At 43.9% G+C, this 21946-nt stretch overlaps 1 protein-coding gene across 1 annotated transcript in view; it reads right to left on the bottom strand.

Annotated features, from left to right (window-relative positions):
- SUCO (SUN domain containing ossification factor) overlaps positions 1–21946 on the bottom strand; it is a 1178094-nt gene that overhangs the window by 131304 nt on the left and 1024844 nt on the right. The window lies entirely within an intron of this gene.

The following is a 21946-nucleotide window of genomic DNA, read 5'->3' as shown; positions in this document are numbered from 1 at the left end:
CTTTAAGCACCAAGGGAAACCTATCCTGCAGGGGATCAGATCCCATTCCACCAGGGCTGCATCTACTTCTACAGCCTTTCTCAGAGGTGTTCCTACCAAGGATATTCTAGAAGCTGCTACCTGGAGTTCAGTTCATACTTTCACCAAGCATTATCACTTACCAATTTTCTCTAAATCCAGAGCTGGCTTTGCCACTGCTGTTTTGCAGGGCCTTATAGCCGGTCCTAATGCTGTATAAATCCATCCTCCCAACCATAGCTTAGGGAATCTACCCAAATGTAATTACTGCAACAGTGAAACACGAAGAACATAGTACAGTTTTGTACACTTACCATAAATGTAGATGTTCGAGTGTATTCACTGTTGCAGTCCTGGTTATCTTCCCTCCAGCCCCCTATTTTTCTCTTACTACACCTCTACTTTCTTTTACTACACTTAAAAGCCTTTTTGGTGTATTTGCTTTTGTTTGGAGGTATATATTTGTGTTTGTAATTTTATTTTGCTCCCCATTTGGGGGGCACCTGACATCTGGGGAAAGAAAAACTGATGTAATGGCGTCAGCTGCATGTCTTATACCCCTGATGACCTGACGTCATGGAAGAAGGGACAGCAACCGTCGCAGGACCCCTCAGGCCGACTGAGGGGAACCTGCCAGCAGATTACCCAAATTTAATGACCAACAGTGAATACACTCGAACATCTACATTTATGGTAAGTGTACACAACTGTACTTTCAATCCTCTGCTGAAGGTTTAGGAGGGAGAGCTGGAGACTGCCTAGAACACCCTAGAAACATGAAGTTTGAGAGCTCAAGTCAGGATTGACTTGTGAATTATAGCTGAAAGAATCATCTGGACTACAGAGCTGTACTTGGGGCCTGGTCATGTACAGCCCTGGACTAAGACTGTTCCTGGAAGAGCTGAGTGAGACCAACACTGTAGTTTAAAGTAGTAGAGGTCCTGTTGTGCTTTGTTTCAAGCTCGCTGGGCTATTTTTATTTTCCTGGCACTCTGCAAACAAACAAAAAAACACACACAAAACCTGTGCTTCATACAGGTCTTGCCTCCAGTCTCTGCTTGAACTTTACAATTCAAGAAACAGAAAAGATGGGGTTACAGTAAAGAAGGTTCCTGAAGGTGAGTATGTCAAATCTGACCATTAGACATATGAACCTGTTTCCAGTCATCCCTCCTCTTCCTAATAATTGTCTCGGTCTTGCCTTCCCATTGCTTTCAAGTCCAACTTTTCCTTTAGCATCACATTACAGTCTCTGCTATCTAATTATACCTTAGGTGCCCCTTCTTCCTATTCCATCGGGGACGTGCTCGTAACCTCCTGTTGTTTATTTTGGGTGCATTTCCTCATTATTTAGATTCAGAAGCGATATGCTGCCTCTCTCCCCTATTCATCAGTTCTGTGTAGGCGCTGGTGTGCAGATTCCCTCCCCCACCCCATGCCCCTTATTACTCCTACCCCATTTTCTCCCTTGTGTACTGTGTGCTCTACATTTAGCCCACCCATCTCCCTTCTCTATAACCTTACCCCCTCCCCCTGTTCTATTTTAGTTGCTTCTCAGCTTCTATTTACCATTTTCTTTTTACTTTTCAGGGTCCCTCCCAACTGTTGCGGTTTTTGCTCTGCTGCTCATACCGCTATGCAATTTGTACTTCATTCCATCTTTATCTTGCTTGCCTACTTTGCAGACAGTGTGACAAACTGGAAGTGTCTACCTTGTTCCCTTTCCCATTTCTCCATTTCTTTTTGTACTCTCACAGATCACAAGATTATGCTACCACATTCCTTCCTAATTTCCCCTCCAGCTTGTCTTTCTTATGCATTTTGCACCAGCATTGGTCACACCCTCCCTACTAACCCCACCCTGTGGTTTTGTAGCCTTACATGCCAGATTTGAAAAAAATATCTTACATCTCTAACTTCCAGATCCCCTTACTTGCTCTAAGTTGTGTTTCCTTACATTTACCTGCATTTGATATTTAAGGTATAGAAAAACAGAGTTCAAATAAACAAAAAAGCTAAGTAAATGGGCAGACGTCATTTGCCTTTCCACTAAATTCCTTCTGTCAAAATGTTCCCTGCATATTACTGAGGACACAGTACTTTCTTCTCGTGATTTGACTGAAGAAATGTTGTACATTACCCTCTGTTCTTCCTTAAAGAGGTTTTCCTCTGCTGATCACTGCTCCTTTCCATGCCTCTCCGTTAGACTGTTACAAGGAAAAGGTGGTTTGTAACACCAGCAATCCATCAACCTGTACTCGAGTAAAGAAAGAAGCTGATGTCAGAGAATACAAAAGCAGGAAATGGCACAAAACTGGTTCAGCTGGTGTGGTGGTGAAGCCGAAGATTTTTAGACAGCACACTAGGGGAAGCTAGAGCAGGACAGCTACAAACAAAGCCATGACTAGAGTAAGGCAGCAGGGTGTAGGTCAAAGGTTCCATCGATAGTCTGCCTTTACGCTGATGTATATAAAACCTCAGCTTCATCTCCACAGCAGATGGACCAGTTGTTTCTTGCTGTCTCTGCTGTTATCACCTGACTTTGGCTTTCTCTCTCCTACTTATGTGCAGCTTAATGGACTGCTGGTCTAGCAATCTCCTTTGGCTTCTTGGCCTACTGTCTTATCTTTCTCATGACTTTAAGAATAATGCCCTTCATCTCTGTTGTCTTACCTTTCTCATGGCTCTGGCAATCATGCCCTTCATCTCTGTTGTCTTACCTTTCTCATGGCTCTGGCAATCATGCCCTTCATCTCTGTTGTCTTACCTTTCTCATGGCTCTGGCAATCATGCCCTTCATCTCTGTTGTCTTACCTTTCTCATGGCTCTGGCAATCATGCCCTTCATCTCTATTGTCTTACCTTTCTCGAGGCTCTGGCAATCATGCCCTTCATCTCTGTTGTCCTACCTTTCTCGTGGCTCTGGCAATCATGCCCTTCATCTCTGTTGTCCTACCTTTCTCGTGGCTCTGGCAATCACGCCCTTCATCTCTGTTGTCCTACCTTTCTCGAGGCTCTGGCAATCATGCCCTTCATCTCTGTTGTCCTACCTTTCTCGTGGCTCTGGCAATCATGCCCTTCATCTCTGTTGTCCTACCTTTCTCGTGGCTCTGGCAATCATGCCCTTCATCTCTGTTGTCCTACCTTTCTCGTGGCTCTGGCAATCATGCCCTTCATCTCTATTGTCTTAACTTTCTTGTGGCTCTGGCAATCATGCCCTTCATCTCTGTTGTCCTACCTTTCTCGTGGCTCTGGCAATCATGCCCTTCATTTGTCTTGCCTAATGCTTACCTTGTCCATGATTTCCATAGTCAGCCCCTCTGCTTATGCGTTTGAACCCCCCCCCCCCCCCCGGCTGCAGGTCCTTCACTTTAAAGGCATTTCCACATTTCAAAGGGAATATCAACAGGTTTTACAAGGCAGCACTTATTCCATAAAAAGCTTTGATGAGATCCTGGGTTTGTACTAGGCTGTTTATCAGATGGACCCCTCTCTATCTTTACACTATCCCAGACTGAGTTATCAATGGCCCCCTCCCTCTTGACTGAAAGCACTCAGAAATCTGGCTGCTCTGCCTGTTTCTCCATCCGGACAATTATTTATTTATTTTTTAAACAAATGAAGACTAATTCATTAGCCAATCATGAGTAGAATTTACTGATCACCTGTCTCAGAGGATCACCCTGAACTCATCAACAATCCAGAAGCATAATTCTGTCAGACTTGAAGTCCATACATAGGTTCATAGGTTCATACTAGGCTATTTGCCCTAGGGCATTTATAAGCATAGCCAGAGTGTGTTTGGCTTTCGCCACCCATTTTAAATGAATTTTGCTATGCCCTTTTTTGAGGTTAGTATACTGTGCCTCTGTCTAACAGTGACACAGAAGTGATGCCCGGGGTAAACCTACGATCTCCCATCCACTCATCAAGATTCCTCTTGAAGAGAGTCAATGAGGGACTCTGCCTAACCTGGACTGGGATTTTATTCCAGAGTGAAGGGAGCCTCTGGGTTATGAATCTGTCCCCTCCAGCATGTCCTATTTATTTCAGTGTTGAGGTTCAAGTCTCTCGAGCGCATAGCTCGATGGGATTTGGGTTTTCTGAGGTGCAGCATGTCCATTAATTCCGGGTTGGACATGGCTTTATACGTCAGGCACAGATTGCCTCTGAGCAGGTGGTATGCCACTGAGTAGAGCTGGAGTTTCTTTAACCGGGCAGCATATGGCATCTGTTTGAGCCCTTTGATCCTCTTGGTGAGGTACTTTTGGGGTCTTTCCAGTTGCTGCAGGTGTCTGGTAAGGTACATCTCAAAAGGGGCATTGTACTCAATTATGGGCCTGATGAGGAATGAGTAAAGAGGCACGATGACCTCCCATGATCTAGATGTGAACCCCTTCATGATTAGGTGGGCTATATAAAATGTTTTTCTAACCACTTTGGCCACGTGGTTTTCAAATGAGAGATTGCTATTAACTTGGGTCCCCAGGTCCCTAATTACTTCTTCCGTACTTAATGGATTATCACCTATGTGGTAATTTGTGGGCACTTTGTTTTTGCCAAAGGGGATGACTATACACTTTTTGGCGTTTAGCTTGAGGCCATGGCTCTGGCACCAGTTGTCTGTTTCTATGAGGCCCTTTTGTAGGATGCTTGTGTCGGCTGGAGAGTCTATTATGGTGCCTAGTTTGCAGTCATCTGCGAACTTGGTCAGCCACAGTCCTTCCGTGTTGGCTTGTACCTCCGAGAAATATAGACCGAACAAGAGAGGTCCCAGGACTGAGCCTTGTGGGACGCCACTTGTAACTGGTTTGGAGTCTGACATGGCTCCAGCAATTCTAACCATGTGGGTTCTGTCCTTGAGCCAGTTTGCAACCCATCTAGTGACATAGGGGTTTATATTTAAGCTGGTGAGCTTATCTATAATGCCCGAGTGGGGTATTGTATCGAAGGCTTTTGCGAGGTCCAGGTAGACTGTGTGGACCACCTTCCCCTCGTCAATGGCCTTGGTGACTGTTTCAAAGAAATCGACCAGGTTTAAGAGGCAGGATCTGCCCTTAAAGCCGAACTGGGTAGAATCCAGTGTCTGTAGGTCCCCAATATCTTTATTTATGAGGTCCATGATGATCCTTTCTATAGCTTTGCAGACCAAGCTAGTCAGGCTTATGGGGCGATAGTTTCCAGGATCCGTTGAGGCACCACCTTTGTGGACAGGGACCACCGTTGCTGTACGCCACTCTTTGGGTACATATCCTGTAGTAAGGCTGAGACTGAACAGTAGTTTTACATTTGGGTTTAGCTCTTCTTGGAGTTCATGTAGGATGCAGCCTGGGACACCGTCTGGGTCCCATTGATGCTGTGTTTTTTGCTTTGGAGAGGGCGGCTCTTACCTGAGCATCTGAGATGTCAGGGGGGCAGCACTCTGCTGGGATATATATATATATGCCCTTTTGGTGGGGGTGGGGGTGGGGGAGTTTGCGCTGAACCTGTCAGCTAGGATGTTGGCAATGTCTGTGGGTTCAGTGTATTTTTTTGTCATTTTGGACTAATTCTGAGCATATCTGGGAATTCCCACCCAGGTTGCTAACATATCTAAAGAATGCCTTGTGATTATCCTTAGTGTCCTGTGCAATGTTTCTCTCAAAGCTGGCCTTAGACGATTTTATGAGTGCCCGTAGTTTTTTGCTAATACTGATCAGAGATGCCTTCCCTTTTTGGGATTTTACTCTATCACGTAGTAGCTTCTTCCTTCTATTGTACAGTTTATTTATGGCTGGGGTCCACCAGACAGGACGCCTGCCTTTGGAGGATTGGGTCTTGGTTTTATTTGGGATTACATGATCCATGCATTCCTGAAGGTGTTCATAGAATGCGTTTATAAAGGATTCTGCAGTCTGGGCCGTATTTTCCACAGGCCCAGGGGCTTTGAAGGATTCCACCTTAGTTTTGAGGCGTGTGAAATTTGCTTTAGAGAAGTTTTTCACTGTGGTTTTCTGGGCAGCGGGGGGGGGGGGGTCGGGATGTGACTATCCAGTGAGATTAGTTTATGGTCTGATCTTACCAGTGAGGGATACACTTCTGGTCTGGAACACAGAGCCCCCATGTTGGTGATGATCAGGTCCAGCATGTTTTTCCCTCTTGTGGGAGTGGTAACACGTTGTTCCATAGCATTTGAGTTTATAAATTCTAGGAACCTTTGGGCTAGGGTGTTGGAGCTAGAGTAATGCTCCCAGTCTATATCTAAAGACATTTGGGTGTCTTTAAGGAATCTTCTATATACTGTATGAAGAACTGTCTAAGCTGCTGGACTCCTATTCTAGCAGCCGTACTACTCATATTCCTCTCATCTATTCCCTACAAAGCAAAGGCTCCCCTTCTTTAATCTACTTCCCATAACTCAAATGTTTTGTAATATTTTTCCAACTACCTACTGGTTCTCCTTTGGTCTACTCCCTGCTACCCAGAGGTACCCCTTTAATCTATCCCCCCTTCTTTAATCTATTTTTACTTACACAGAGACTTCCCTTTAATATATGCTACCCTACTAATCATCGGCGCAGGCTGCGGGCTGCCTCTCATCTGCACTCTCCTCCTTTTGACTGAACTCAGCTTTCATTACATCCATTTTTTCTGCTTCCCATTAGGAATTCAGTGCCCTCGACAACTTTCGCCATTTTTTGGGCCTTGACAGTCTTTCCTTCCCTTCCCGTTTTTCACATGAAGGTTGCTCCATTGTACCGCCCTTCCTCTCGTCTCCATTGATCTGGACTTGTGTTTTTTCTGGATCTCAGTCATTTGGTGGAGCTTCTTCCAATTCCTTCAAAAGACAGTCTTCCTAATGGTTTCCACGTATCACTCAATATTTTTAACTATTTTAACCTATCTGCACAATCCTTGAATTTTTCTTTACATTTTTTCTTCAAAAACTTTTTTTCCCCCTAACTGAAAGCAATTAAACTTTTTTTTTTTGCTTTTAAATTTGGTGGCTTGTTTAAAAAAGTTATGTACTTAGCATAACATTCCATCCGTGTTGTCCATTTTCACTCTTCCTCAACTTATGGATTCGGATCCGATCCCTTGGGTCCGACTTGGCCATTGTTAAAGCTCATGGCAACCAAAAACTCTCGTGCTTCTCCCTTACCCACAATGCACCAAACCCCAAGAACCTCAGATCTTTGTTTCCTGGCTTTAATATTACCAGTCATATAGTGAAGAGACTATATCGTCTACTCAGAGGCGATCTCTGCCTAATATACAAGGCCATGTCAAACCCTGAGCTGTTGGACATGCTCCACTTAAAGAAATCCCAATCCCTTACAGCTACACGCTCCAGGGATCTAAACCTCATCATCACAATGAACAAAACATGCTGGAGGGATAGGTTCCTGACCCAGAGACTCCCCATACTCTGGAATAGACTGCCCATACATGTCAAGCAGAGCACCTCCTTCGCCCTCTTCAAAAGGAACCTTGATGATTGGATGGGAGATAGGAAATTCACCCCGGGGATCACGTCAGTCGCCCTGCTAGACAAGTGTCCAGAGAAGTAAATATTGTGGGAAGAAATAGCCAGGGAATTGTTATAGCTAGGCTTGTATAGGCCCTAGGGCCGATAGCCTAGTACCAACCTATGAACCTATATCTGGAGCTCAATATCAGACAAGTGACGTCCCCTAACCACTCTCTCTTCCAGCAGTTTTCAAATGGTGGAAGGTGGGGAGTTGAAAAATGAAAATAGACATCACAGATGGAATGTTTTGTTATGGTAAGTACTCAACTTCTTTATCTGATGATGTCAATTTTCATTCTCTCAACTTATAGGACAGAGTCCCCATCTAAATCCTGGGTGGACTCCAATGATACTTCTGAACACCACTGAACCAAATGATGCTTTATCTCTGGAGACCAGATATAATTTGCAAGGAGTAACAAAGGTATAGGGGAGTAGCCCAAGTTGCTGTTGCACGTATGTCATCCACGGACGCTCTAGATTGGAAAGCTGAAGAAATTGCCATGGATTTAGTTGGATGAGCTTGTAACAGTTTTGATAAGGCAATGACCAATTTGTTATAAATAAAAGAAATACAAATCAGTCAGACATCGTATGAAAATGAAACAAATACTTGGACATTTTTCCTGATGTTTTTCATTATATGTAGGCAAAAACGTAATTGTCTGAACATCCCTATACCTTTGTTAGCAAATCTAGGAAAGAATACTGGCAAATTAATGGACTGATTGATATTAGAGTCTGACAATACCTTAGGGAGAAATGATGCATTGGTCTGTAATGCAACTCTATCCTTGTGAAAGATGAAGTATGGTGGTTTTGAAGACGAGGCCTTAATCTCTGAAATTCATCTGGCAGAAGTAATGGCTACTAGATATACTGTTTTCCAAGAAAGATATTTAAGGTCACACCTAGCTGCCAGTTCAAAGGGGAGATGGATAAGTGCTTGCAGTACCAGATTTAGATCCCATGGTGGAGTAGTCTTTAACAGGAGGCCTTAAATGAAGAGTGCCTCGCAGAAAGGCTTTGCAGAGCTTATGAGAGGCAATGGAAGAACCTTCAGTTCCAAAGTGCAAATTCGATATTGCTGCTAACTGGGCCTTAACTGTTGAGGAACCAACTCCTTTTTTAAAAAGTTGGGTCAAAAATTCAAGAATGTTATGTATAGGGGCTGAAAAAGGATAAACATTTTGATGTGCCCAGTAAACAAACCTTTTCCGTTTACTGGAGTAGAGTTTACATGTAGGTGGTTTATAGGAAGATAAAAGTAAGTGTCAGACAAAGGAAGACAGCATAGGTTGTCTGGCTATTAATAGAAGTGGACAGGCAGTCACAGCCCGAGGCTTGGTTTACCTGGATGGATCATACCTGTCTGGTGACATAGGAGGTATGGAGTGAGATACTGAATCCAAGGTTTGAGAAGTGAAGTCAAAGGAAGGGGAACCAAATCTGACGAGGCCAGTGAGGAGCAACGAGGATGACTTTGCTCTTTAACATGACAGCTTCCTGAAGGAATTGCGGAATTCACAGATAAGTGTAAAGTAAACTGGGGGCCATTTGTGAAACAGAGCATCCCTCGATTCCACCTGGGGGGGGGGGGGTTACAGCAAAGTAGCTGCTGCATTTCTTGTTTAGGGGAGATGCAAAAAGATCACAAGGCTGGCCCAAATGGCAGAAAATCATTTGTCATCATCTTGCTGACAGACCACATGCGAGGTAGAAGAATGCACCTGCTCAGCTTGTCTGCTATTGCACTGGACTTCCCCGGAAAATGCACTGCTATAAGAAAGCAGTTGGATGAGATTGCCCATTGCTACACCCTAAACACTTCAACACAAGGGGTAAGATCTAGTCCCTCCTTGTTTGTTGATGTAACAAACTAACATTGTGTGAACTGCAAATGTCCCCAAAGGGAGAGAATCTTGAAGGGCCTGCAATGCTAAAAGTACTGCTCTCATCTCTAGGACACTGATATGCAAGTTGGCCTCTTCAAGGGACCAAGTGCCTTGGACTGTTTTCCCCAAATAATGCTCCCTCCAAACCAAATGGGTAGCGTCCATAGTCATTAAAGCCTTGGGTTGAGGGGCAAGGAACATACGGCCCTGTAGAACCTGATCCAAGTGAAGCCACCACCTGAGAACTCTCTTGCATGCGTGGGTAAATTCGTATGGGAGTTGACATGGGGTGGTAGACTACTGGCCACTGTGTTGCTAACATCCAATGTCAAATCTGGCTAATGGTACTAGAGTTATAGCTGCTGCTACTGCACCCACAGCTTGAAAAACGAAACAGGCTTAAATCCTGGTATTGCAGATTATTTTTCTGACCTGTGATCTTTTTGTCTGAACTCGAGGGAGGTAGTGAAGCTATGGTTGATTTTGTGTTGAGAAGTTCTTCTATGACATCTCAACCTTGAGTTGGCTCTAGTTGAGATTTTCTGTAGTTTATAGATATCTCCAGAAGAGAACATGTCTGGAAAACCTGGTCTTTTGCCTTTAACAACTGATGTCTGGTGGGGTGGAAATGAGACAGGTAAATATGGAAACACCAGCAATCCCTGCAGTCTCAAGTAAGCTGCAACTACTGTCATGCACCTGGTAAACACCCTGGGGGTGTAGCAAGACCAAAGGGCAGGGCTCTGAACTAATAAAGACTGGCTTCCAGACAGAAGCGCAAGTACCTTCTGGATTGCCTGTTCATCTTTATGTGATAGTACGCATCCTGAAGGTCTATCGGAGCACATCCAGTCATCCTTGCTCAGAAAAGGGAGAATTAGCTCAATGATGACCATCTCAAACTTTGTGTTGAATTGACTTGTTCAAGTTGCTGAGATCCAAAACTGATCTCCAGTCCCCTGTTTTCTTTGGCACTAAAAACAACCTTGCGTAAATCCTGGATTCTATCTGCTCTGGTGGGACCTCTTGGATGACTCTTTTTTTAGCAGATTTTGTATTTGAATTGCTGCTTGTTCCCTCTGACTTTTTCTTGAAGTTGGAGGAAGGGAAGATGGTATCATATAACCTCTGGAAATGATCATCTGCACCCAAGTATCTGTTATTTCTAGCCAGGCTTTCTGCTGCAGGGATAGTCAACCCCCAATTGCCTCCACAGGAGGGGAACCAGGCTTCTTTTCAGAAACGTTAAAAAGGTCTACCAAAGAAAGAATCTTTGAACCCTTGGCTTTGCGGGCCACCTCTGCAGCTGGGCAAGTGTCTACCATTGGAGTTCCCCCCTCTACCCCTGGGGGAACTACCTCCATGTGTGCCCTGGAAAGGACCCTGGCACCATTTGAACCGCATTTTTCCACTACCTTGTTGACTCCTGGGAAAGGATCTTTGAGGGGAGGAAAAAAGTACAACCATGGCAGACAGGGACGTTCATTCCTATTCACACCCAGATAATGTATCTTCTAAACAAAGACGTGCCATCAACAGGAGCACTGACAAAGACTAAGGGCACAGCAAAATCACAAAAGCACATCCAGGTGTGCCTCCTTATGGAAATGCCTGAACCCAGTGCCTTGAGGTTCCTTCGGGTACATGCAAAATGAGCCTCATGGAAGAATTGGAAACTGATTGCAGGGTAGCCAAATGAGAAGTCACAGATGCTTGCACTTCTTCAGAAATGGATCCTGAGAGGGTGTCAAAGTCAAAGTTCCTTAATGAGGTCTCTCTGTAACCTGGTGAAATTTCCAGACAGTTCAGTGACCTTAAAGCGAAGGCCGCTGAAGTATACACACTTCCCAAATTTGTCCAACGCCTGAGACGCCTTATTGGGGGGATGAACAGTGGAACTCACAGCAAGTTCCTTCTTAGTGGCCGCTGCCACGACCATGGCATCAACCGGCACCATTTTTGCCGACAACTGCTCATCCTCCAGTGCTACCATAACTTTGTTAGGTCTCTGAGATATTGGTTCAATGGTATCCAAATACTTCCATGCCAGGTGAGATTAACTCAATGAGTTAGTCGTCTGGCAGAGTCACCCAGGAGGTAAACGGGCCAGTACCAAAAGCCTCCAGGAATACAGACTCCTTAAATGAAGGGCTGCTGGACTTCCAGCCACCTCTCTGTTTTAGAATGTCAAGGATGTCTCCAAATGAGACATCTTCAGAAGGTGACCATGGTGACCTTTTACCTTCATCAAAGTCTGCATCTTCTATGATAAACTCCTCTGGGGAGTCCAACTGCTTCTTGCGTATCTTCTAAGGAATCTCCTCAGTGAGATGCTCTAGGGAGGTTATCACAAGAAGTTGGGACACACTGCTGGGAAGCCTGGGGTTTCAGTACTAGCTGTCCCTGTGGAAAAGAAAGGTGAGACTCCCAAGTACAGAGACGTCAAGGCTGCAGACTGTGGATCCGAGGGGTATGAACCATTTGTGGTATTAAGGCAGACAACACTCTCTCCATGTCCTCAAAGGCACACCTCCACAGAGTGGAATAGGACCTCGGATACAAAAAGGCAAGGTTTTGGATCAATGTCCCTCCCTGCTCTGAGTACAATCGCCCCAAGGCAGAAGCCGGAGATTAACTAACCTGTGCCAAGGCTTTGAGATGTAGGGACGGCTCAAATTCAGTCTCGAATCCAGCACCTCTGATCCGACAGGGCAGCCTTGGCTCTGAGAGCTCTCTAGATCCGACTGAACCAAAGTGCTCAGAGCAAACCTATGATCTGAGAATAAGGGTATCTTCAGATAAGAGGCAGCTCTGATCAAAGGACTCGGCGACCGTGGAAGTAGTCAGAACAGGAAATGGTAAGGGGGGGGGAGTTGTACTGAAGATTGGACCTTCTGACCCAAAGGGGTAGGAGCCAAAGAAATACCCATGAGACTTTGTGCCAAGAGAATTCTTCTTGCCAATCTTTCCACATCTTCTTCCAGTAGACTCCTGAAAGACAGAATGGAAATTACCGAAGGGAACCTAGGTCCACCGAAGGAGTTATCTGGACCTTGGGAGGCAAGAGATACTGTAGGCTGAATAAGATGATTTTTGCACTGTATCCAAAGATGTCGGATCAGATGACTCTTCTTTTGCTTCGGATCAGAGGTTGAGGTCTGACCCAACAGTTTAGACTTTTTCCTTGTAGGATCCAAAGGGGAGGTCGGATTGGAATAAGGTCTTTTTGTCAACTGCTCTGAAGCCTTGAAAGAGGATACAGAAGGGCTCGGAGAAGATTTACGCTTTTTAGACTTCTCATGTGACAGAGCTCCAGATAACACATCTCCGAAAGTAGTAGTAACATATTCTTGTGTTGAACCAGGGCTCTAGGATTAAAAGCATGACAAATGGGGCAGTCTTGTAGAGGAAGCAGTCTGAAGCAGTACACACAATGTATGGGCATCAGAAAATGGAATCTTGTGTCCACACTTAAGATATTTCCTAAACCCAGCCAGGCCTCTCTCTTTCTCTGCCATTTTAGAACAATTAACAGGAAAACACTAGATATTAAGCAAAGAAAAATTTTTTTTTTTTTGGACATCACAGAAAATTTCCAGCAATGGTAATAAAGAGCTACACAGAGTGCAGAATAAGGAAAAGAATACCAATAGTGTGTTCACGGTACAGAAATGTATGACAGGAAGAAAAGGGACCATGATATTTTAAAGGATTGTGAAGCAGAAAGTGAGAGAATTAAGAAACCTAAGGATTTACATTTTTTTTTTTTGCAAAAAGAGAGAGAAATTAAGAAAAATAAAGACTTACCTGCTCGAGAGTAACAGTCACCATGTCTTTTGCATAGAGTGGCAAATGAGATCAGAGTTACTTGGGGTTGGTGCATTGTGGGTACGGGAGAAGCTTGAGAGATTTTTGGTTGGCACGAGCTTTAGCAAAGGCCAAGTTGGATCCAAAGGATGAAATGCGAACCCATAAGTTGAGACAGTATGAAAACTGACATCAGATAATTTTTGCACTGCTAACAGTTCTTCACATCACTAGCGCTTCAGAACAAAGTACAGCTGTGTACTTACCATAAATGTAGATGTTCAGTGTATTCACTGCTGCAGTCATCACATTTGGGTTATCTGCTTGCAGTAGCCCTCAGTCGGCCTGATTATCAAAGTCTTGGTCCTGCGTTGGTTGCTGTGTCATCTTCCATGACATCAGGTAGTCAGGGGTATAAAGCATGCACCAGACGCCATTACATCAGTTGCAATTTTATATATATATATATATATATATATATATATATATATATATATATATATATATATATATATATATATATATATATATACACACACACACACACACACACAAGGTTATACCTCCAACAAAAAAGAAAATACATCAAAAAGCTTTTAAGCATACTAAAGGAGAGCAGAGGTATAGCCAAAAGAAGTCAGGGGGCTGGAGGGAGGGTAACCAGGACTGCAACACTGAATACACCCGAACATCTACATTCATGGTAAGTGTACACAACTGTACTATGTTCTTCGTGTTTCACTGTTGCAGTCATCACATTTGGGTAGATTCCCAAACCTAAGGATGGGTGGAGGAATTTAGATAGAATTAGGACCAGCTATAAGGCCCTGCAAGCCTGCAGTGGCAAAGCCAGCTCTGGATTTAGAGGAAAATGGTAAAAAGGTAAAGCCTGGTGAAAGTATGAACTGAACTCCAGGTAGCTCTGGATTTAGAGGAAAATGGTAAAAAGGTAAAGCCTGGTGAAAGTATGAACTGAACTCCAGGTAGCTCTGGATTTAGAGGAAAATGGTAAAAGGTAAAGCCTGGTGAAAGTATGAACTGAACTCCAGGTAGCTCTGGATTTAGAGGAAAATGGTAAAAGGTAAAGCCTGGTGAAAGTATGAACCGAACTCCAGGTAGCTCTGGATTTAGAGGAAAATGGTAAAGCCTGGTGAAAGTATGAACTGAACTCCAGGTAGCTCTGGATTTAGAGGAAAATGGTAAAAGGTAAAGCCTGGTGAAAGTATGAACTGAACTCCAGGTAGCTCTGGATTTAGAGGAAAATGGAAAAGGGTAAAGCCTGGTGAACGTATGCACAGATCATCACTTAGCAGCTTCTAGGGTGTCCCTGGTAGGGACACCTGTGAGAAAGGCTGTAGAGGTAGACGCAGCCCTGGTTGAATGGGGTCTGATGCCCTGTGGGATAGGTTTTCCATGGTGCTTATAGCAAAAATGAATGCAATGGCCTATCCATTTAGAAATGGTTTGCTTTGAAATAGCCTTCCCCTCTGCCCCTGCAGCAAATGCCACCAGCAGTTGTTCAGATTTCCTTTGAGGTTTTTTCCTGTCCAAATAAAATCTAAGTTGTCTGTGCACATCTAAGGAGTGCAGTATCCGTTCTCCTTTGTTCTGTGGTTTAGAAAAGACTGGCAAATGAATGCACTGATTAAGAGCCACACTGGATACCACCCTGGGCATGAAGGAGGGATTGGTCCTGAGGGACACCCTGTCCGCATGAAAGATGATGAAAGCCTCCACTGCCATAAGGGCTTGCAATTCAGACACCCTTCTTGCTGAAGTGATTGCTAAAAGGAAGGCTGTTTTCCAAGAAAGGAATTTTAACTCTGCACTTGCAGCTGGCTCAAAAGGAGGAGGAGTGAGTTTTTCCAATACAAAGTTAAGGTCCCAGGCTGGAGTTGGGGCTCTCCTGGGTGGTCTTAAGTTTTTGTCTCCTCTGAGGAACTGCTTGAGCAGTGGATGAGAGAAGAGTGGTGGTTCTGTGTTGTAATGAGCTGAAATGGTTGAGGCATGAATTTTGATGGAGGAAAAAGAAAGGCCCTTGTGAAGCATCTCAGTTAAGTATTGAAGAATCTGAGGTAAATTGGCCGCTGCTGTGCCCATCCCTTGAGTTTGGTAGCAGGCACAGAATATTTTCCATTTTTCAGCATAAGGTTTTCTACTACTAGGCCTCCTTGCCTCCAAAATGACATCCAACACTTGTTTACTTTAGGGATGGTAATAGAGAGATTAGGTAATTAAGCCAGGCTGCCAGGTTCAGGGTTTGAAGTTGAGGGTGCAGAATCTGGTTCTCCTGCTGTTACAGGAGGGTAGGGGTCTGAGGCAGGTGCCATGGAGCCAGCAGTGACAAACTGCGCAAGAGGGGTTTACCAGTGTTGGTGTGGCCAGTCTGGTGCAATCAGTATCGTCCTTAGCTTGTCCTGTTTGATCTTTAGTAGTACTTTGGAGAGGAGAGGCAGAGGAGGAAAGGCATAAACTGACAGATTTTTCCAGCTGAAGGACAGAGCATCCACTTTCCAAGACTGTTTGTGGGAAGTCCTTGTGCAGAATTTGTCCAACTGGTAGTTCTGGGGGAGGCAAACCGGTCTATATCTGGGCTCCCCCATTTGTTTATCAACATGTTGAAAGTATTTGGTTCCAGTTTCCATTCGTGTGGGTCCATGAGATTTCTACTTAGTTCGTCTGCCAGTGTATTTAGTTTTCCTGTCAGGAATTGAGCCTGTAGATGCACTTGGTAGCTCAAGGCTGTGTTCCACAGAGCCATGGCTAGTCTGCAAAGGGGGTAAGAATGGGTACCCCCCCCCCTGCTTGTTTATGTACCAAATAACAGTGGTGTTGTCCGTCTTCATTAATTGTCCTGGAAGAATGTGGTCCTTGAAGGCCGCCAGAGCATTCTGTACAGCTAACATTTCTTTTTGATTAATATGCAGGTGCATTTTACTTGGGTTCCATTTGCCCTGAATGCACTTCCCTGCCAGGTGAGCCCCCCATGCATAGTCTGATGTGTCTCTTAGGGTTTGGGTGGCAGGGGGTAGAGTGAATGTCAGTCCCTCGTTTTGGTGGCAGGCCTCTGCCCACCAAAGGAACTCTAACCATAGGCAAGGTATGATAGGAATCATTGCTTCTAGATCCTGAGAATGTTGACACTATAGGCTTTTTAGATACCATTGTAGATTCCTCATATGCAGTCTTGCATATGGAATTAGTAGAATGCAGGAGGCCATGAACCCCAGGGCTTGAGTATTTGCCTTTCAGATAGCAGGGTTTTTGTGGCCATTAGTTTGAGGTAAGTTGTCAAATTAATTTGTTTCTCTGGCGTGAGGAAAGCCATCTGGGAAGTTGTGTTCAAGCTTGCTCCCAGGAATAAAAGTTGTTGACAGGGTACAAGATGTGATTTATTTTCGTTTCTGGTGTACCCCAGACAAGTTAGCACCTTTTGTACAAATGCCAGATGATTCAAAAGTATGCGTCCCAAGCTTTCTGCCTGAATTAGACAATCGTCCAGGTATGGGTATATTTGAATATTTCTTTGCCTGCAAAATGCAATGACTGGAGCTAGGCACTTTGTGAATACCCTGGGCGCAGTAGATAAGCCAAAGGGCAGTGCAGAGAACAGAGTGCATGTAGCCTGCTTTGAAGTGCAGATATCTTCTGCAAGATTCCCTGGTTAGGATGTGCAGTTAGGCTTCCTTTAAATCCAGTGTTGCCAACCAGGCATCTTTGCCTAGCATAGGAAGTAAGTGTGTTAGCATCTTGAATTTTGGAATCACCAAAAAGGTGTTTAAGATAGAAAGGTCCAGGATAGGACGCCATGAGTTGTCTTTTCTGGGTACCAGGAAAAGTCTCTAGTAGAAACCTTGTCCCTTTTCCTCTTCTGGTACAGTTTGAATAGCCCTTATGCTTAAGAGAGAGAGCAGTTGCTTTTGAGCCTCTGCCCACTGAATTGGGGGTAGATCTGGCCAACCGTTTGGGGTTGTATATTTAAAACCCATTTGTCCTGGGTAATGAGTTCCCAGTTTTTTGCCTGCAAAGCAATCTTTCCCCCTAAAGGAGCAGTCAGTTGAGAAGTGCTTGGAAGTTTTAAAGTTAAGTCACTGAGACAGTTTACCATAGGGGGGAGTCTTACTACTCCCTGATTTGGAAGTGGGAGCACCCCACTGCTTAAGTTCTGTGCGTACCCTGGGACTGAAGCCTGTGTGTTCTGCTGGTTCTGGGCTTGGACTGAGCAGGCCTGGATGAGGCAGGAAAAGACCAATTCTTAGAGGGTCAATGCCTACTAAATATTGGAGGCTGTACTTGTAGGAAATCTTCAACAGTTTGCATAGCTTTAGCTTTTTCCTCCATCTTTTTAAGAACAACTTCTGCTTTGTTGCCAAACAGGCGGTCCTGATTTAAGGGAGCATCCAGTAATTTAGCTTTAACATGATCTGGCAAAGATTGCTCCTTAAGCCAAGCATGCCTTCTAAGTACAGACCCAGTGACAGCAGCCCTGCAAGATGCCTCTAGTGAATAAAAACCATATTGCAAAGTATGCTTTCCAACCTGTTCAGCAGAATGCATTAAATCCTGTAAATCCTTAATTTCAGCACAGTCAGGCATCTTCTTCTTCTTTCGGCTTTTTCCCAATTAGGGGTCGCCACAGCGGATCATCTGCCTGCTCATGATTGGCAGTGGAGTTTTACGGTGTCGAGTTGCCAGCCCGGTGCCCAACCTTCCACAGAAGGCGCACACACAATCACACCTAGGGCCAATTTAGAGTGTCCAATCCACCTACAGCATGTCTTTAGGATGTGGGAGGAAACCGGAGCACCCGGAGGAAACCCACGCAACCACAGGGAGGACATGCAGACTGCACAAAAGGCACCCTAGCTGAGGACCGAACCTGAGAACTTCTTGCTGTGAGGCAGCAACGCTAACCACTGCACCACCATGGCCGCCCATTTTCAGCACAGTCAGGAATCAACATCATTTTCTGTTTAAGCAATCCAATAATATGCTGCTGATACTTTAACATATGAAACTGGAAGTTTAAAGCCCTAATGGCCAAAGTTGCATAAGTGTATACCTTCTTACCCTATCTATCCAGCACCCTGGAGTCTCCATCAGAGGGGGTAGGATTTTTTGCAGTAGCCTTAATGCCCTTGGGCCCCTATGAAATGGTCTCAGAATCCGCAGTAGGACTTTTAAAAAGGAACTTGAGAGAGTCAGGAACCCTGTAATATCTACCAGGTTTTCTGGAAGCAGGAGGTAGAGAGTCAGGGGCCAAGCCAGATTCCGAAAAGGCATCAACAATGTCTAGTACAGGAGGGACGGCTAAAGGCCTGTGTTGGGGCAGGAGTAAGAAATCTCCAAGCCTCTTTTTGGAATCAGAGTAATCTTGGCTTTCCCAGCGAAAGTTTCATCAAAAGAGAAATCCTCTGGGGGTAGAAGCAGAGGGAATAGAGTCCTCTGCATCAGAATCCTCATAAGTAGATAAGGGTAAATCCCGGTCATCAGAAGAAACAGAAATTTCAGAATCCTGGTCAGAAGCATCATAAGCAAATTCAGTCCTAGGTCTCAGAGGGGGAAGGTTGGCTTCCCCTGATTAAATGAAGTAATGCACAAAAAAACAAAGACAAGCAAAGAATAATCCACGACCTTGAAGAAAGGAACCAGAACTCTTCTAAAGTCCACAAGGCTGTATTTTTATTTCTGAAGTGTTCCAAAAGTCACAGATAAAATCACACTGAAGTATTCCAAAAGTCACAGATAAAATCACACAAGCGCTTTCGCTCAGGCAGTCCTGAGCTTTGTCAAGTGAAAACAAAATGCAGTATGCAGTAACCTCCATTAAATAGCCTAGCAATTATACAATTAATTAATTAGTAAGTCTAGTACTAAGGTGTGGTGCTTTGGAGTTGGATGTTAAAAAAGTTAGTCATTATACCAACTCAAAAAATGAAATGTTTGCAACAACATCTGCACTTAAATCAAAATGACTAACCATAAAAACATTTTAAAATACCAGTTTCCTAGGTTTCAGAACATAAAAGTCTGAAGTCTGGTTGGGGTTGTAGATTGTTAAGGAATATGCTTAAAGATGTGTTTGGATTGTCAGTGAATTGTTAAAAAATTTTTTCTTTTTATTATTACTTTGCACTGATAAAGACATGCAATAAAATGTGCGTGAGATATTTTTGATGCCCATCCATATACCATTTCATATAGAATTTGATTTATTAGTCAGAATCCTAAAACCGTGGATGTTCAGTAATTTAATATGCTGTGTGGGGATGCTGTAGTATGAAGGGGGTCAAGTATGAGAGTTATAACCTAGCCCTCCTAAGCTTGAGGACCGGTTTAATGCTGATCATCCCATTCAGACCTGGTGGCTTCCCTGCATTCAGTCTCAACTGCCATAATAGTTCACGGTAGCCCAAGGTGGATTCCCAGTCACCACCTCTTGCATCTGGCTCAACCTGTTCCAGAACTAGAAACTGAATTTTGGGATCTGGGCAGGAGAGTGAGTGTTTATAGAAGGCATTGGTTTCCTTCTTCCTGGTCATGTCATAAAGATGCTCATAGATACGTTTCCTTAATTCCCTCTCAGTTTTGCCCACATAGAAACTTTGACAGTTGGTGCATCCCCAAGTATACGACCTCTAGAGGCACAGGTGTAAAATCCAGTGGGGTGTATCTTGTAGTTCCTAGACGGAGGTATGGTGCTGTTTCTTTAGATATGGCATGACATTGGGCACAGGCACCACATCTGAAAGTGCCCAGCCTTGGTTGTTTTACCTTCATCTTTTTCTTTGATTTCTTTCAAATAATTCCTTTAGATTGGCCCCTCTTTACGAACAAAACTGGGTTTAGGTGGTATATAGTCTTTTAGTTCTTCAAAGAGGGTTAAACCGGCCAGTGGTGTAAGATTGTTTCTTCCAATTCATAGGAATTTGATGAGTATGTGTGTGCAAAACTGTTAGTGTGAACAGCATCCTTGTTTTGTGTATTGTTGGTCACTGGTACAAACCCCCCCCTAGTATTGGTTTGTAGAGGGAATGTCGTGCAGATTTTACCTCTGCTGCTAGAGTTAGAAATAGTTCCAGAGGGTAACCTCTCCCAAAAAAAAGTTTTTCAAAAAATCCCCCCTCAGAAAAAAAATCTTTCTCCGTACTGCATATTCTACTTGCTCTGGTGGGCTGCCCTTAATGATCCCCTCTTTTGATATGGTGGGTGGGCACTTTGAGGTGTAGCAAGGAGTTAGAAAATGTTGCCTTGCGATGTAGTTTGGAATGGAAAGTTTTCTGATTGTAGTCCTTGTAAAGAGTGATGTCCAGATAATGAAGTTCGTGCTGATCCACTGTGTGTGTGAATTGTAGGAAATTCGTTGTTGAATTGATGTGTATAAGGAATTCAGATAGGTTCCCTTCAGAGCCAGACCATAAAATACAGATGTCATCCAAATAGCGTCTGTAGAACAGAATGTGATCTTTCCATGGGGTATTAGAGCGAATGTATGCTCCCACATGTGCAATATTACATTTGCGTAGAAGGATGCACAAGATGCCCCCATGGCAACCCCTTGCGTTGCGGTATAATTCACCATTAAAAAGATGAAGTTGTTGGACAAAACCATCTCCATCATTTCGTAAGCAAGTTGGACATTTTGTTGCTAAGGGTCGTCTTCTGGCCTAGAAATTGGGCAAACCATTCCAAACCTATTTGATGAGGGATGCTGGAAAACAGATCTTTGATGTCCACTGTGACCATTAAGGTGTCTGGGGAGTAGCAAGAGGTGGGAATGTCCGGAGGAAGTGCCAAGAATCCTTGCAAACGTGGGACAATAAAGGCGTGTATTCTTTAGTCATGTAATCAATAAATTTTCCCAGGGCTCAGTCACTCCACCTGCTCCTGATACAATCGGCCGGAATTGTAGTGGATTTATTCCTTTATGGGTTTTAGGTATCCCAAAGATGACTGGTATTCTGGGCTTTTCCACATGTAAGTAGTTATAGACCTTTTCATTGATGGCCTGTTGTAATAGAAGGTCAGTAAGATAGTACTTAATCTCAGCAAAGGCTATATTGATCTCGTTTAGGTGAAACCGTCTCGTATTGTTCGTCATTCTGCAACATAATGTGCATGTGGGCTTCGTAGTCCTCTGAGAACATAAGGACAATTCCCTCCTTTATCAGGTTTCATGACCCTGATTTTTCTTCATGCAAGTGTTCAATAAAATTCATTTCTTGTTCAGAAAAATTTGGATGAAGTAGAATTTCTTGATTATTATATACTTTCCTGAAGTCATTCTCCACTAACTTTTCAAAGAAGAGAATTATTGGGTGTAGTGGGGGTTAAAGAGACTTATGCGTGCTGGGCCTGCTGCATTAAGTGTTTGCCCTTTAAAAATCAAATTTAAATTTAAAGCTCTGGTAAACATTTTAAATCTATCAGAGCTTGTGTTAAATTCATGGGTTTAGTTGGGACAAAATGTAACCCTCGGGTGAAAATATCAAAAGCATTTGTAGGAAGGTTCATGTCCGTGTAATTGTATATGGCAAAGTTGTTTCTCCTTAAAATAGTGCAGTTACCCTCAATATTAGTAGGGTTTTGATTGTGTAAACCCAGATTTGGGGCTTGGTCAGTTGTAGGGTCATCCAGGGATGTTAGGGTAGTGGGTGTGTGGTGGTTTGTTAGTGAACAAAATTCCAAGACCTCGGTGCCTGTCTTTGTCTCTGTCC

The sequence above is a fragment of the Protopterus annectens genome, chromosome 10.part0, assembly GCF_019279795.1.
Source record: "Protopterus annectens isolate FY-2018-M chromosome 10.part0, PAN1.0, whole genome shotgun sequence".
NCBI lineage: Eukaryota > Metazoa > Chordata > Ceratodontiformes > Protopteridae > Protopterus > Protopterus annectens.
The sequence above is the reverse complement of the archived record's forward strand: the minus strand, read 5'-3'. Positions and strand labels throughout refer to the sequence as shown.